This window comes from Apium graveolens, unplaced genomic scaffold, assembly GCF_009905375.1.
Source record: "Apium graveolens cultivar Ventura unplaced genomic scaffold, ASM990537v1 ctg8755, whole genome shotgun sequence".
In the NCBI taxonomy this organism is placed as follows: domain Eukaryota; kingdom Viridiplantae; phylum Streptophyta; class Magnoliopsida; order Apiales; family Apiaceae; genus Apium; species Apium graveolens.
The window spans coordinates 32,161-44,261 of record NW_027421444.1 but is presented as its reverse complement, the minus strand read 5'-3'; the positions used below and the strand labels follow the sequence as shown (position 1 = coordinate 44,261).

Here is a 12,101-nt window from a genome sequence, read left to right as displayed (position 1 = left end):
GTGTTTGGAATTTGTAGTGGCTTGAAGAGCTGTCTGAGTTTGTTGAATGATGTGAAGAGAGTTGATTTGAAATGGTGCTCATCACAATCTTTGCTAAACATCCAAGATGGAGTGTTTGTACTTGAGCTATGGCCTGCTTCTCCCCCTGTGTGCATGAAATCTTCTTCATCATCATCTTCATCCCCAAACTCCTCCGAACCACCAGCTGGATAGTCAAATTCATCACCAGCTGTGAAGGACATGGTAGTGATTGCATCATTGGCCCTTTGCATAGAAGCAGTTGTGTGCACGAAGTTGAGAATTCTCTCAGAAGCCACATTGTCCTGTTCAGCTAGAACTTGATAAGCTGGAACATGGTGAGTAAATGCCTCAGCTTTAAAAGAAACAGAGTCTAAGACAGCTTGATAATCTTGCTGAAATAGCTATTTCTTTTCAGCCTTATTGACATCCCTTAACTCACTAACAATGGGATCTTCCCATTCTTCTGTACCTGCTTTTCTCATAATCTCTCTTTTCTTACATCAAGGGCTCCCCTTGGCTTCCCACCCTCACACCTTCACCTTCACCTACTAAGGTGGGACTCCACTCACTCACTTTTGCCAACTAGAAGAAATACCTTGCATATTTTCACTCTTTTCCTCTCCTTTTGCCTGAGAGCAATTCAGCCTCTCACTATGTTCACTCCCTTTCCTCAATCCTAAGAGTGATTGTACAACTACTAAATCATCTGCACTTGTGACAACAGTTGAGATTTCAATTTGTGCAGTGATTGTCAACGGATGAGAAACATCCGTCGAAGTAGTAGTTGAAAGTGTCAATGGATAATTGCTGTTAAGCACATCCGTCGAGATACAATCACTGGTCAACGGATGAACAATATTCATCGAGATAGTGAAATGACAGAGTTTGGAGTAGAAACTACTGTAGAATCTGTGGTGATTGGTGAGATTTTGCATAGTATTCTTAGTAGAATCAGAAAGAAATGGCAACAAATCATCTAACAAATCTTTGACTTGTGTGTTATTCAATAATAAGTTCTTTTTATTTTAGTAATTGGCAGTTCGTAATCCACTTTTATTTTTATTTTTGCGATTTCAGTCTACATTATTTTCTCTGTCAACTTGCACCCCATAAAATTAATTTCTCTTCTATTTGCACCCCGTTAATGACTTTCCATCCAAGATAACCGTTAACTTTAACGGAAGTAGGGACATTTCAGTAATTACTAACGAAAATAGAAGAAAATAAAGTAAATGAAAAAGTCTCTTGGTGTTGGAATTTGTAGTGGCTTGAAGAGCTGTCTGAGTTTGTTGAATGATGTGAAAGAGAGTTGATTTGAAATGGTGCTCATCACAGTCTTTGCTAAACATCCAAGATGGAGTGTTTGTACTTGAGCTATGGCCTGCTTCTCCCCCTGTGTGCATGAAATCTTCTTCATCATCATCTTCATCCCCAAACTCCTCAGAACCACCAGCTAGATAGTCAAATTCATCACCAGCTGTGAAGGGCATGGTAGTGATTGCATCCTTGGCCCTTTGCATAGAAGCAGTTGTGTGCACCAAGTTGAGAATTCTCTCAGAAGCCACATTGTCCTGTTCAGCTAGAACTTGATAAGCTGGAATATGGTGAGTAAATGCCTCAGCTTTAAAAGAAACAGAGTCTAAGACAGCTTGATAATCTTGCTGAAAGCTATTTCTTTTCAGCCTCATTGACATCCCTTAATTGTGTTCTAGAACAATGTTGATAATTTTATTATTTGGCCATATTAGTTCTTGAAGTTTCAGTAACTATTTTTTCTTCAGGAATTCAATTTTACCTGGTTTATTAACAGGTATTTAAAGTGCTTGCATAACGGGGAAGGATCTGTCATCGATATTCCACTTCAGTGCCTTTTTTACTTTTTGAAAACCCGTTATAAACATTAATGAACGAGAGACTTAAAGTTGTAGTTCATGTGCAATTTTTGATATTATTCCACCAATTATCGTATCATAATCTTTAATTTTTTTGGATTGTTATCTCTTGTGTAAGGTGTGCTCTCATGGATCTACAACATTAATGAACGATGAGCTTTTTTGAGTTTCAAGTGGAGGTGAACATATCTCTCATGCCATCCATCTCAAGGATTAATGATTTTCTCCCTTTATTTCTTCCTATTACTTTTATATTTGTCGTATTTTTCTCCTTTCATCTTCTCTTTTCATGGAATTTAGATTTTAGCCTTTACAATATGTTCTCCTGAAGGCATGTACATAATTTTAACTAAGATGAGCTTTTCTGAGTCTTTTGCACGCTAGGAACCAGGTGATTGATTTATATCTTGGATCAGAGTTACAAAATATGTAAAGTACAAAGTGATTATTAAAGTAGGGTCTATTTATCAAGCTTCAGGTTGGATAGCGATCGCATTCTTAGCTAATCCTCCCATAGGTAAAAAAGTTTTAGGCATCATCATCTTATCGGTCATGAACATTCACTACGCCATAAGTGCACATAGGCAACGATTTTTATCCAGCGTTGCACAAAAAGCGTTGCATTATCTACAAAATTTTCAGTTTATTGCAACATAGTGGTGAAAGCGTTTCATTACATTGAAGCTACCATTGCTAATAACTGTTAGTGTTGTGCAGCATGCAACAGTAGAGGTCATAGCGTTGCATTAGATATTTTTTTTATTTAATAAATGCTGACGTGGAAAATAAATCTGAGGTGGCGTGCTGGGGACCCACGGGTGCTAACGTGGCATGTTAACGTGTCATGCCACGTCAGCATTTTGGGCCCCACATATGGGGCCCATTGGTGACGTGGAATGCTGACATGGGATTAGTGGGACCCACATGGGGGCCCAAAATGCTGACGTGGCATGCTGACGTGGCACACAGTGGGGCCCACTTGCTGATGTGGCACTTCAGGCGTTGTATTTGCTTTATGGTGTTGCAGTAGGTTATTTAGTGTTGCGTTAGTTATTGTACTATTCTTAAAATTTATTTGTTATATTTATGTTATAATTTTTTTAAAATATTTTTAATTGATCCAACCGTACAAATTTTGTTTCCTACTAGTTTTAGAGATGTGTAATTTTTTTTTAAAAAAATAAATTTTATATCACATGCTTTTTTAATAGTCAAACCCCGGTGCACACGGGTTCACATTACGTAGTCTTGTTCCGGGTGGTGATTCTATTTTTTTAAAATTTTTGTTCAACGATCCAACCGTACGGATGATGATACCTACTAATTTTAAAAATGTCTAAATATTTTTTAAAAAAATTAAATTTTATATCGTATGTTTTTAATAGTCAAATTACGGTCAACACGGGTTCCTATAACCAAGACTTGTCCCGAGTGGTGATTCTATTTTCTTGAAATTCTTGTTCAATGATCCAACCGTATAGATGATGTTACCTTCTAATTTTAGAGATGTTTAATTTTTTTTTTTAAAATTTAGATTTTATATCACGTGCTTTTTTAATAGTCAAATTACGGTCAACACGGGTTGCTGTTACCTAGTATTGTCCCGAGTGATTATTCTATTTCTTTAAAATACTTGTTCAACGATCCAACCGTATGGATGATGATACCTACTTATTTTAAAAATGTGTAATTTTTTTTTTAAAATTTAGATTTTATAGCGTGTGTTTTTTAATAGTCAAATTACGGTCAACACGAGTTCCTATAACCAAGTCTTGTCCCGAGTGGTGATTCTATTTTTTTAAAATTCTTGTTCAACGATCCAACCATACGGATGATATTACCTACTAATTTTTAAGTTGTGTAATTTTTTTTAAAAAAATTAGATTTTGTATTATGTGTTTTTATAATAGTCAAATTACGGTCAACACGGGTTCCATGTAGATTCTTGTCCCGAATGATTTCTATTTTTTTTTAAATTCTTGTTCGACAATTCAATTATACAAATAATTGTTCCGATTAATTTTATCATTGTCGTGTTATTTTGACATATATTTTACATTAGTTATACAATTTTCTTATAATATTTAAAATTGTAAATATTTAATAAAAAACTAAAAAAATAATTAAATGATGTTGAGACACAGATCTGCACACTTTCCCAGGCCAAAAAATTGGGTGGTTATTTCCCCCTTAACAAAAATTCACTCTTTCTCTCTAAATCTGAGCTGATACTCGAAAATTAAAATAATATTAAAATAATTTACAGAAAAGCAACAAGATATTTATCAAAATAATTAAGAAATTATGATTGTAAAGACTTAATTAAGTCAAGGCCCAGCCCGTTAACAGACAAGCCCTAAAAATTTATCATTTTTATATAAAACCCTAACAAACATAAATCATTAGCAGTGGCCGCCTCGTCTTTCAACCCCTCTCTTCACTCAGATCTTCACCCCTTCTCACCTCCACCATCCTCTCCTCCGCTCACCTTCTTATTATATTCTCCTACACATCTCGATCCGAGATGTGTAGAAACAATCGAGAAATCAACAACCTAATCCGTACAACACGTTTCTCGAACCGCCTTCGTATGCTGAAGCAATATTTCGATCGTTCGATGGAGAAGATAGCAACGGAGGAAGTGGAGTCAACGGTCATGATTTGTTCGCAACTTCGACTTCACATTCCGGAGCGAAGTATGTGCGAATCACGGTTTCGGATCCTCAGAAGGAGCAAGACGTGTCGAATGGGAAGTTGCCGTTGGTGAGGACCACGGATGTGGCGTCGAGAATGTTGGATGGGGCGGTGAAGTTGCCTTGGCAGTTGTTTGGGAGGGAGAGTTTGCAAGGGAGTGCATTGGATGTGAATGAGGTTGCGTTGCCTGCGAAAGGAGGGAGGGATTTGTTGAGGATTTTTAAGGAGTTGAAGCAGTCGGTTACGAATGATTGGGGTGCGGTTAAGCCACCGGTTGTGGAGGAAGATAAGGAATTTTTCAAGAGGAAGGGTAAGTTGCAGGATTTCGAGAATCAGATTGGTATGCTTCTCAGCAGGTCTATTGAACTCTTTTGATGTAAATTATAAATTTTGAGTGCTATGTTTGTCGGTTTATATAATTAGTAATGTTTCTCGATTCAAATATGTATTGATATTTGTCTGATAATGCTGATCTAGCGAGACCATTTTGAGTTGCGACATCTCAGACTTGATTAGCTTAAATGTATGTTAATCAATTTCCTAGCTCCATACAATAAAGGAAATATCGATATTTGCCTCGGTGTTATATGTAAATTTGTAATATTTATTACTGTCATGTAGTTGATTTAGGTACTAATAATATGTATAATGAAATGGGACGTATGCTATTGACATGAAATTAAAGCTCAGCAAGAAATTGGGGAGACGATGGGGCAACTGGGGTTGGCTTTTGTCAAGCTAACGAAGTTTGAGGCGGATGAGGCAATGTTCAACTCTCAAAGGGTGAGATCTGCAGACATGAAAAATGTGGCTACTGAAGGGTTTTTAGCACATAAACGCAGCGAAAACGTAAATTTACTCTTAAAAAGAACCGAAACCCTCCGCAGGATCCATGCGAAAAAATAATATTTAATTCGTAGTTCAGTATGTTTACCTTAAGAAGCTTTACGTTAATGGAAAGATGGAGGTCTTTAATAGCGATCCAAGAACGATGAACGGAGATCCTTAGCAGATGCTCCTCAAGTGTGAAGCACTCCACCGGTATCCACCAAGAAAACGATGTAATGAAGGAGGAGGAGATGGAGAGAATTAGGGTTTTGTCAATCTTTTTGGTTAAGGCAAAAATAGGGTTTATAATAGTATATTTATAGGCAAAATTTTCAGCTGAAATTTTTTCCATAAAATATTATTATTATTAACCCTTTATTATTCTCACTAATAATTAAAACACCTTTTAATTATTAATCCTTTTTCTAAATTCTTTAGAAATAATTCTCTCACTTGATTTAATTTCCAAAAATTAAATTCTTAATTAATAATATTAAGAATCTTTTCTTAATTAATTTATAATCAATTAAATCTCATTTAATCAATTATTAAATTTGCCAATTAATTATTTATTTCATAAATAAATAATTATCAGCCATTATTAATTAATTCCTCCACCATTAAATCATTATCTTTTATGGTGTGACCCTATAGGTTCAATATTAAGCGGTAGTAGAAATAAATAATAATAAAATTATTTTATCATTATTTATATAGATTCTCTAATTCATTAAATATGATTAATAAATTAATCATATTTATTCTACATCGTGAGGGATACTTCTCAGCATATCGCGACTATCCGGATAATACGAATTCACTGCTTAGAATACCAAGAACCTATTCAGTGAGTAGTTACCGTACAATTAATTCCTTCTACCCTGCAATATCACGATTAAATACAAGGCATAAAACTTGTGTCAAGCCTATCTTATTTAATCACTTGCTTTCCCATTCACTATGCTTAGTTCTATTTAATGTAAATTAGAAACTCCTTTCTAATTTCATTCACTCTGGCCAGAGATTCCTGGATTAACATAAGTGGATCAGCATTGAACATTCTCTTCCTACACTGGAAGGGGTAGATCCTTTATTGATCATACCCTATCTTCGTGTACAAATTCCTATACCCAGTAGAGCCCTTATAATTGTCCCTTGAGACTAAGAACTAAACCAAAGCATAGTTCAGTGTACACAAGATGACTATGATGACCTCAAGTCTAAGGATACTTGTACAACTATCACTATGTGAACAACTGCTGACACGTGAGTGAACTCCATTAGTTGTTCAGCTGTGTGAGTCATGTTCAGTGAACTTATTCTATAATAAGCACCTACATACTAGCTATAGTGTCACCAACAAATGTCTATGAGAACAGACATCCTTCATAATGAAGCAAGCATAGTATGTACCGCATCTTTGCGGATTATTAATTACCAGTTATAATTCTACGACCAGGAACTATTTAAGTTTAGAGTTATCATCTTTTAGGTCTCATTATTATGATCTCATCACAATCCATAAAAAGCTTTACTCTAAACTGTGGTATATCTTATTTAAACATTTAAATAGATAGAGCCCGCAATAAAAACAAAACAAGCCTTTTATTAATATCAATGAAATCAAAACATATTACATAAAAGTTATTCCTAAATCCTCATACATGATTGGACTTAGGACATATCTCTTTCAGCTACTGCTGCTGTCAAAGCTAACAGACTCTATCGGGAGTTGAATGCACAAACTGTCAAGCATCTGGTAAGTTACTGGATTGTTGTACTTTCCCAGACTTGAATTGCTAACTTTAATCATGATCCTTTATCTTTTCAAGCATCTTGTTCCACTCGAAGTGCTAGATATTTACAGATGCTCTATTCTTATACTGCAGGATAAGCTTCATGACTATCTTGGGGTGATGTTGGCAATTAACAATGCATTTTCTGACCGCCGAATGCTTTGTTGACGGTGCAAACTCTTTTATCCGAACTGGCCTCCTTGAATGTAAGGATTGAAAATCTTGAAGCTGCTTCATCAAAGATTTTTGTGGTGACAGGTCTAGAATTCGCAAAATAGATGAGTTGAAAGAAACTGTAAGAGTAACAGAGGAAGCTAAAACCTGTGCAGTCAGAGAATATGAACGGATCAAGGTAACATGTTCTTCCTTCTAGTGCATGTATTACCCGAACACTTCAGAAATTTTAGTGACACCAGTTATCATAAATTCTTTAACTAGTTTTTGAGCTGAGATAATATATTCTTTAAGTAGTTTTTTCTTCATCCAATAACAATCATTATGAAAAACTGAATACAATAGGAGGGTCTTGCACTAAGAAAAATAGTTAATTGTGTGTGTCCTTAAGTGGATATTAGAACTATTTCTTCAATTGCTTTATAAAGTAAATGTGCATAAGCTTTGCCCTTGCTTGAGTTATGCTGACAAATTAAACATAGAATAATTATTCATTCTGTTGAATTGGATCTTGATATTCTTATAAATGAGGACTTAATTTTTTACCAAATAAAATATAGTTAGCAGTACATAGTCACTCAGACTTATTGCTTAGTATGTAGCATAATAAGCAACGAAGAGTTAAGCACCTCAGATTTTTAGAAGCAAGCAAGAAAACATAATAGGATGAAGTATTTAGCAAAAATATACAAAGTAATTAACACAGAAGGAGCATAAATGTGCAACACTGAGTATATAATAGAAGCGAAGTCGGTCATGAGCAATGGGGTCACCAAAATCAATCCCAGTAATCATTATTTAGAAACACTGAATATAAGTTCTAGGGTCTTTATTTGATTGTGGCTACCAGACTGTGGTGGTATGTTATGGATGTTACTGCTAGCGACATGGGAACGTAGAGTATATCCGTGCTGTCCCTTAACCACTTTTCATGGTTCTATTCAATTAGATAACAAGGCAACCTGGGTTACATGAAGCTTCCTATCTATACTATGACATTATTGTTAATTCTTATTCTAAACTGTATATTTGTGTTGTATTTGCAGTGCTTACCTATTACCATCGACGTCGGCACAAATAACCAAAAGTTGCTGGATGATGAGTTCATTATTGGGCTCAAACAAAAGAGGGCAACTGGGCAGGTACTTTTTATCTTCCTTTCTGTAATTCATAGATATAATTACTTGCGGTCTACAACTAAAAACTAATTTTGTATGCATTCACCTGCATCAAGGAATTTGCCGAGCTTCTGGCGGAGTTTATGTCTACTGTTAAGCAGAACTATGGAGAGAAAATCATCATACAGGCTTGTTTGCAGTTTCAAACATTTAAGTAGATAATGGATTTTTATATGTTATAAATTCTAATCATTTGACATTGATTCTCAGTTTGAAGATCAATCTTATGGTTGATTAATAGTGATTTATAAGTTTTCAGGGTCAACCTGACAGTTATCACGAGTTGATCGGGAATCCGCACCATACTGAACGCCTAGCACCAGATGAAGTGGCCATGCTTGTGGTAGGTTGAGTGTTTTTGTAAAGTATATGCACTAAAATGTGTAAACTTTATGTCCTCTTATTACTTCTGTAAAGGCTTACCTAATGTTGTTTTATAATTTAAAAGACAAGTTTGAAAGCCCTGTCTGGAGCAGTTTCTTACATAGATTCTGATCACCACAAAATGCTTCTTTCTTCTGTAAGTAATAGTGCATTAATATTTTTGCTCATTTCTTTTTCCATTATTTTTTTCGGATTTTAGTTTTTTGGTTGTTAAAGAAAGTTTGTTACCTTCAGATAAGTGGCATGAGCTTGTGGAACTATGGTCCAGATGTGATGGATGTATTGGTTGAGTTGGTTGTTGCTTTGATATGTAATGCTACTCACTATACAATAATGATTATCATTGCTTGTTCTTATCAAGGATTAGTTTTGCTTTTACTACATTGTAGGCTGCAGTGAGCGGAAAATACCTCCATCTATGCTTGGATATGCTTGTAAGAAATTTTGTGCCGCCTTTATCTTTCCTTAGGCTATTACAGTAGCCACGTGGTCTTGCAAAAAAAGAGCAAATTCTTTGTCGTGTGCATGCTGCTTTAAAGGAAATTGCTGATTTAGTTCCCCTCGCACCACTGAGATTGGAAAAAGTAATCAAGGAGAGGATGCCCTACAGATCCTCAAAGCAACCTTGGATTGTAAGTTTACTTCATCTGCTTCTCGTCTTTTTGGGGACATGCTTCTCTGTAACCTTGGCTGGAAGTACATTTTTTATGCATGTCTATGTAGACTATATAGCACATTATCGATTTGTTAAATATAAATTTAGAATGAATTTTTTTTGGTCTAGTTGCAAGTTGTTTCAAGTAATTTCGTTAAAGGAAATGTCGGGGCCTATATTGACTCCAAAAAAAATTACCTTTTGAGTCCAGTTGCTTTTATGGTTGTATTTAGCTCTTTGTTTTAGTCTCTCTTGGCAGATAAATCATAAATCTTTTACGCTTTGTACACTATCTGTTTTGCGTCTTTTTGGGGCAAATGCTCAATCTGTTCCTAGGCAGAAGTACATTTTTTGATGCATGTATTTACAGCCCATAGCTCGTAATAAATTCTAAAAATGAAATTATTGACTTTATTGGTTGGGTTTAATTGCGTTGTGTTAAATAAGTAGTAAATTAATAATGGAAAGTTTAAGGCCCAAATCAATACCATAATATTGAGTGATTGACCTGTTAAGTCCAACTGCTTTCATTACTTAAGTTTAAGGCCCAAATCTTGTTATTCTTATTCTATTCATTTTTATTTTCTAGGCTAAAGCTCCATTTAGCTTCCTTGCATCAACATCGCCTTAGGGTCTATTTTTAAAAGGTTTTTATTCGAAGATGTACCACGGTTTCCAGTGATCAAGAGGAAAACGGTACTACAGTCATTCAAGGCACTCAAGGCGCAACTTCTTAGTGACTTAGTTCTTTGGTATCTTTGTTCATTTGAAGAAAGATTTGATGTACTTTTGGTGTTTTAAATTTAGAATTGGGCGTATGTATTTTAGTATTTTTTGTATGTTTAAAACTTGTTGATTCCTGATATGGTTGTTTTTGTTGGATGCCACTTATGGCAGGTATCATGTAAAAACAGACAAATTATGGCCAAATTTTTATGTTTTCTAGTGTTGCATATTCCATAGTATGATGTTGCATATTGCTTTTCACTGTATTACATTTGATTATAATACTGTTGCAATTTAAAAATGGTGTTGCATAATGTGGTATATACTGTTGCAATTGAATGAAAATAGTGTTGCATATGCATCAAAATTGTGTTGCATCAACAATATGGGCCCCACATATGATGTGGAAAAAGGGCCCCACTGCTGACGTGACATTGCGGGCCCCCGCATGCTGACGTGGTAGGATGAGACCCAGCTGACGTGGCTTGCTGACGTGGCATGCTGATGTGGCTCTGGGGACCCCCTGTTGCTGACATGGCATCTGATGTGTCAGTTGCCACGTAGGACCAAGTGTACTATCCTGTCAGGTCTAATGCAACACTTTCTGTTGTTGCCAATAGGTGATTTACTGTTGCAAAATCCACCTGATGCATTACTTTCAAGTTTTGCACAAAATATTGCATTAGGTGTCTACGACCACTTCCACATTGGCAACCCCCCTCTGGTGTTGCCTATTACCTTATGCAACACCATTTGGGCCTTATGCAACTGTATAGTAGGGGTTGCCTATGTGCACTTATGGCGTAGTGATTACTCTAATGACTAAAATTTAGGTATGTACATATAGTTATAGAATAATGTGAAAATCTTTTATGTACGGTAGAAATACGAGTAATAACCTTTTAACATAATGAGTATAACTTTTGTTTGAATGTACTTGAATTGGCCAATACTTTCATTCTTGAATGCTATAAAATGCTAATGAATTTGTTTTCCTACCTGCTAATGGAGAGTTTGAACTTGTGTACATTGTGTGACTTTCTCTTATTTACAAAGCCTTTTTTGCTAATCCGGTTTACTTTATGAGATTAAATTGTAACAAAAGTGTAGGGTTAAATTCACACTGTAATCATAGGTTTTTACAAGTTAGCAACCATTTCCCTATGACCAAATCTTTAAAAAATCAAATTTACATAATTAATTATCTTTTACTTTGACATTAATTTGTTGCTTTGCAAAAGCTCCCACTATGAAACAAGGTTCGATTTTCAATTTGGATAACAGTGAGAATAAATGAGTTGTGTTACCCACTTCTCTTCTAGCGGATCTGCATAACATCCCAAATTATGTACATGTTGCAACAAAGAAGGCAATGTCTTATGTTCCCTAACCCCTTACAAATACGCCTATATTCTAATTATTTATGATTTATTGCAGGACTTTCATTTTGGGTTAGAGAAATTTAAACAGGTTTGCTATCCATTCGAGCATCTCAAGGATAATGAGACACCAGAATTTTGGAAAATAACGAGATCGCAAGTTGGTAGAGTTCTTTTCTAAAAAAAATGATGAAGTCAGAAAGTATGAGCTTTTAGGTCTGAAATGCTGCTTTCGGTAGGTACTCATAATAATCATCTAATAATCCATCTAGCCCTTAAGTGCATTGGTTTTTGAGTTGCTGATTGATATGGTTGTGTACATTGACGATGATAATTTTGACAAAGAAATGCGGTGTATATTTTTATGATGTTAT

The 12,101-nt window shown here is 35.3% G+C and overlaps 1 pseudogene; it reads left to right on the top strand.

Moving 5' to 3' along the window:
* Positions 1-4,445: 4,445 nt before the first annotated feature.
* LOC141705300 (sorting nexin 2A-like) lies at positions 4,446-9,977 on the top strand (annotated as a pseudogene).
* The last annotated feature ends 2,124 nt before the right edge of the window (positions 9,978-12,101 follow it).